Raw genomic sequence first — 6,387 nt, 5'->3', positions numbered from 1 at the left:
CAGCGTGAACGTAACGCGATCCTGTTTCCTGTGATTTCGCTGGTATATAGAGAGCTTGCTACAGAAACCATTTTGCTGGCCTAGAATTTCCCGATATCTCGCAAAAATTTTGACGACGCAACTCCGTTATTCGAATCGAGAAACGTTATTTAAACGAAGGTCCGTTCCAAGGAAACGATAACTCCCCGCGATTAGTAATGTCGATGTACGACGTTGATCGAAGCAATTTATACGCGTAAATCGGTCAAATACTCGAATTGGTCTTCCCGTCAGCCATCGGGGAGGAGTCATTAACGCGGAATATCCAGACAGGCTGTAACATCAGATGTGTAAATCAGATATTTCATTTCGTCACGGCACGTTAGTCACCGGTGAACGAAACATGAGAAAAAGGGCGAGGAATTCCAACGTCACGGAGTGTGGGTGGCGAAACTGGTAGATGAGAAATACAAACATCAGGAATGGCGGTAAATGCCCCGACTGACCATTCGAAACCAGTGTTCGTGTCACTTCACGTCGCGATCCGTAAATCGCGTGTTCCCATTTAGCGGTGCGCGCTGTCGCTCTTTTCGTATTTTCATCTCGACAAATTTTTCATCGTCTCTTACAGTCGCATCGAGGAGAACGACGAAGAGACGCGGCTCCTTGTTCTTTCTGGTCCGTTCGTTGGTTTCGCCATACCGCGTTCGGTATGTTCTTGCCAGGAGTATATCCTGCTTTCGTGGTCAAATATTTGCACGCTCGTCCTTAGATATACAAAACCAAAGGAAGAAGTCAGACCATTCTCCAGACGCAGATTTTCGGATCGTATTCGAGTGTTTCCTAAATATCTTAAAACTCTACCACGACTATCGAGTTATAAGACGCTGGAACAATTCGCAACCGAGCTGCTTTTATCTTTTACGATATTCCTCTGTCTACAAGTTCGGATACCTCTCTGCTTTCATCGATGAAACAGCAGTTGAAAGTTATATCGTATACTTATGCAAATGGACAATTCTCGTAGAAACACGATAATCCAATTCGCACGATCCAGAGTTCACGAGGTTCGAACTCGATCGAACCCATCTTCGATCCGGTCTGCTGTTTCTTCGAACCGACCCGCCATCAAACCCAAGTCCAATTAATATTCAATCTGACCGGCGATAAGAAAATATTGAGAACAGGCATTTTATCGTTAATGTGTCTTTTGTGACAGATAAAGCTTACGAATTAATTAACCAACGATATTACTTTACGGAACAGGTTTCGATCGACGTCAAGGGCCAAAGGTATGCCCAATTTTTATGCCGCTCAAAATTCATTAGCGCCAGCGAAAGTACGAGTCGATTGATGCGAACCGAAGAATCGATCGAATCGCAAACTCGAACGAAGCTTATTTATTATGCCAGACTGTTGAACATTTATATCGCTTAGTCGGACACGATGTACGCTAGCTGTTAAAATATTGATATTTGACCGTTGAACGTCTGTGACGAACGGTGAAATACCAACTATGGTAGAGAAATTACACGGGATAATTGCTTCTCTCGTGAAACTGACGTGGGTGGCACGAACTCGACGGTGAAATTCAACCGGCCGAATCATCGGTCCACGAAAAGGTAACGGAAATATCCGACATGCCGTATAAGAAGAAAACGTCGAAGAAAACCCATTACTCTTTGTCTTGGTAGAAAATGATATTTCGATGTTGCCGCCATTCAATTTCAATCGAGCGACGCCACAAGACGAGCAGAATGGCCCGGTTCGAACGACAACGAAATTATAACCTTCCGACACGAGACCGTGTATCGTTGCCTGGCATCTCTTCAATACGTTATTCTGAAACACTTGGCTCGCGTGACTCGAAAAAAGATCTCATTGTCAGTTCGTTCCGCGGCAAGAAGGTCAAGGGACATCCCTGGCACATTATTCAAGGCTGTTCCAAATGAAGAACTTAGGAGAGGTAAGTACAAGGGGAGCTTTCTCAACGATTGATAAGAAAAGAGCCGGCGCTCGGTTTCTTTCTTTTTAGTCCACCCGTGCTGGTCGAAGGTGCGAATTCTTGTATCTGGGCGTGGCAAATTGCAGCACGCGAACCTCTAATGATGCGAACAAACGAGCCGGAGCATGAGGACAGAGAGGATTAGGAGAAAGAGGAACGTGCTGATCCATCGTCCAAATAAAAGCCAGTTACGAGAAGTAAACGTGACGAACTGTGAGAAAGCCAACAAATACAACTACCATAGTTGGGTATACGCTACTGAATAGCGGAATTTAATTAGCTAGGAAATTTCGAAACTATTGCGACAACGTTTTAAGTAATTTAGAATCCGCGAAACGATGACTAGCGATTCTTTTAAAAAAATGATTTTCTCTTGTCACTTTCTCTTGTCAAAAACATTGTACAGAGATGTAAAATTATGTTTCTTTCCAACTAAACCACACACATGGCTTTAAAGGCGGTACGGTAAACTCGACGATATCGAATAACAGCTAAAAATTGATCGCATATTTGCACGTCCATCCGTGTCGTTTCCATGCAACAAGAGCGCACGGTATACGTACACACCGGTTTGAAGAACCGAGAAACCGATTGGCGCCCAATCGATCGATTCCTCCGTTCCCTGTTCGACTGAAAGCCACCATGAAGAACCGAGCCGAAGGCGGCTTTCTGGACCGACTGGTTCTGTTTCTCTCTCGCCGTCGATCGGCCACATTAATCATATTGCGAACGACGCCGCACCTCTCTTTATTTATTCACCTTCTTTCTCTCTCTCTCACCCTCTACTTTTTCTTACCACGGTATCGTCTTCGTGCCTCGAGCCGCTCGATATTCGTCGCAAATGTGCGGCGAGGCGACTTCGACTCGTCACGGCATTGCCTTCGTCGTTCAATCGCTCCACGCGAAAGAATCCAAACGTTTCATTCGCCATGTCGTCGAGAAACAGAATTAACGTTGTTAAATCGAAGTTATCTCAATCGTTGTCTTAAAAAAAAATATCCTTCTTCCACTTTTCCATCGATTCCCTCGATTATTCCGAACGTAGATTCATCAAACTGAAATTTCGATTTCACAAATTCAGCTTTCATCCATACCGTGTCACTAGGTCAGAGATTTATGACATCGAGTTTCTGCGAATGACCGTCATGAAAAATTACGGTAGCATAATTTGGAACGACCGTGCCTATAAATCACTTCAATTCCATTCATTGGACATTTACTCAGAGGTACACCCTATGAAAGTTAATTGAACTGATTAGAAAATTTCTTCCTTCTTCCTCCTTCTAAATTTATATAATAATCCCTCGTGCGAAAGAGGAAGCCGAAAATGTTGGATCACGCTAATAAGAAGAGTGGGCGCGATATTTATTGGCCATCGTGCAAGAAACCTAACCCATCTTCGTACGTACAGATTACAGGTTATTCGCGCTAACAGGCTAAAAGGATTCTGGAAAGAGGACGATTTCGTGGCCGACATGGAAAAGAAATTTGGCAGATAATAACGCCACTGCACTGCCCAGAAGGGACGGACGAAATTGATTTTCGGAAAATACGTCATGCCTGAGGACGTATTCGAACGAACAGCGGTATTATATTTTAAGATCGTTTCTTCGAGAGCCACTGGAGGATCAGCGATAAATTGAAGGACTTACAAAGGCAGTATACGTATTGCCTCGACGAAACGAATATCTATGAAAGAGTTTCAACGTAGAATAATTATTAAAGTTTAACATTACATCTTCGAAATGTATTTTTGCCGTTGAAATTTTTTATTAAAATTATAATAGAAGGAACCTGTATTATAATTGGGATTGTAAATAGTTTCTTCGGACTTCGTCGATATTTTATCGAGAAACAAAAGGATAAGACTTTGAGAAACGAGGTAGCGGACATACGGTGTTCAGTCCGAAGTATTTCAAGATAAACGAGTATCGTTCGACTACCTTGTACTCTTATTTGGACCAACGTGAGGACACGTATTTCAGCAAATACGATTTCGTTCCTTAACATCGAACTTCTTGTTTCTTTGGGCATTCGCCTTGCCAAATAAAATATCAGGAAATCGATTTTAAATATTTTTAAATCACAGAATGTCACTGTTAATAGCTTTCCCAACGTAAAGATAAATCTGTACATCTCTCATATCGATTTCTGCTCCAAACAATTGGAGTCCGCGTAAAATTTGTATTCGTATCGCTTCGCAACTCAATATCGGTTTTTCCAGTGTAATCACCAGAATCAATTTCTGCACGATTGACGAGGATCTAGTGGAAATGGCGTTACACGTATAAATTGGCCCTAAACGACGAAAAAGCGGCGGTAACAGGATACCCGACAGGACGCACTTTGGGAAACACTGTTCTAGGGCCAAAGCGAAAGAACAAGGGATGCGCCCACGCCTGGAAGAACAACTTGATACAAGAGAGCCGTCTCGCTTACAATCTAGTCTTTATAGAATCCTCCGTTCGGAGCTGAAGAGAAGATGGAAGGACAAAGACAAAGGTGGAGGAGTAGGAAAGACGGAAGGATGGCAGAACAAGGGAAAAGGAGGGGCACGCAAAGGCGTGCACAATGGGGAACCGGAAACTCGAGCCGATGCACCAAGTGGCGCATCTTCGGCAACAACGAGCCAAGATCTTGTCCAATGAGTAGCCTTAAAAAGAAGATGAAGACGGAATGGAAAGAAGAGGAGGAAACAGAAGCAGAATGAGAAAGGACGAAGGGGAACGGCAACAACGGAAAGAGACGAGAATAAAAAGATTCAGGATGAAAAGAAGAAGACACAATCGACGGGCACACCGAGATTTATTCGAGCTTGCACGATAAAACGCACGCACCGAGATCCGCGGTGTGAACGAACCCTTAACCGTGGAACTTGGAGGGCCGCGCCCCTTGTATTAGGCAGATTTATTAACGTGGTATCGAGATGCTTCTTCGGGGTTTGAAACGGAACGTATGAATAATCTGACCGTAAGATCTACAGGCGTGAATCAGTCCCTCCCTTCTGGTTGGTCCGCGCTGGTGTTAGAATTTGTAAGAACGACCTTGAGAAACACCGGTTGCATCTTTGTTACGAGTTCCAAGCACCGGTGCCTACTGTTTACACGCCGCATAGCATTCCCTTTTTTACGAACAACCGTCTTTTTATCTCGACCAAATTCTTTCCATTCGTTCGTATCCTTCTTTTTAGTGTCGCTTGGGAATTCAAAGGATTTGTTTCGCGTGTCCCGCGCAATAGAAAAGTGCTATCTAGACGTTGCACCGTTACGATTCATCGAGCAAACGATACATCGATATCTAATAATTTTCTAAGATCGGAGCGACACGAAAACACGATTGCGGAGGTGGAGCGAACAAGTCGCTCGCTTTTCGAAGTCACGGGGAGAGTTATAAATGTCCGAGTTCGGCGCATTTCCGTGGCGTTTAATTATGATATATGAACGGTCGTACCTGTACGTTTCGTGTACCCCTTTCCATAAATTGTTGGCTTTACATGGAAAAATACTGACTCGCCCGGATTTATTACTGATACGTTACATCCGTAGAAGCCTCGTTGGGGTGATACGTTTCAAGACCTTCGGCCCTGAACAAGAAGCGTAGTAAGTTTCTTCCGAAACTCGCGCGACTACGCCATCTCGTAACGTCAAATTGTTCTCCGAGCACAAATTTAGTTGTCCAAACGATGGCATGGCTGGACGGTCGGAAGATATTCCAAAGTAGATAAGGACAACAAAATACGAGGGATCAGGATTAAGATCAATCAGCCGTGTGCATTTAGGAGCTCAAAATAAATCTTCGACGGCCGGTTAGAGTCGCTCGCGTGGAATACGATTCGTGATTAATGTGGCTTTTTTATCGACGTGTCCATCAAACGGCATAATTATACTTTCCAAAGGGAGCTTTGTCTACACGTTAACTCGTTACTGCTTGTAAAAATGAACTGAAACAATGACACGTCGATAACGAAACAAAGTACCATCGAACCTCGATGCGTACCGATGAGATTTAACACCTCCGTACCATTAATCACTACACCCCTTTATCCTCTAATTAACAGGCAATTTCCTTAACGCGATTATTCACCGTGCGGTTAACAGGCAAGATGTTATTTCGCGAAATCGTTCCTCTCTAATGTCCGCAACCACTGTCTGACACCTACTCGTTTCCTGTAAATTCACCGCCGATTCTCCGCGAAACGATCTGTCTTGGCTATCAGGAAGCTCGTGTTGCTAACAGGTAACATGTGTAAGACCCAGAATATCGGTTTTCAGACTTGAATAATAAGTGGTACAGTGCACGCGTCAAGTAGAACATTACCACAGGAATTTCAGAGAACTGAAAATCGATACATTCTGTCCTCGATCTTTCGCGTTCCGATCCTTTCGAGATGAAATGCTCCTCGA

Source organism: Bombus affinis, chromosome 10 (assembly GCF_024516045.1).
Source record: "Bombus affinis isolate iyBomAffi1 chromosome 10, iyBomAffi1.2, whole genome shotgun sequence".
NCBI classification, from domain to species: Eukaryota; Metazoa; Arthropoda; class Insecta; order Hymenoptera; family Apidae; genus Bombus; species Bombus affinis.
The sequence above is the reverse complement of the archived record's forward strand: the minus strand, read 5'-3'. Positions refer to the sequence as shown.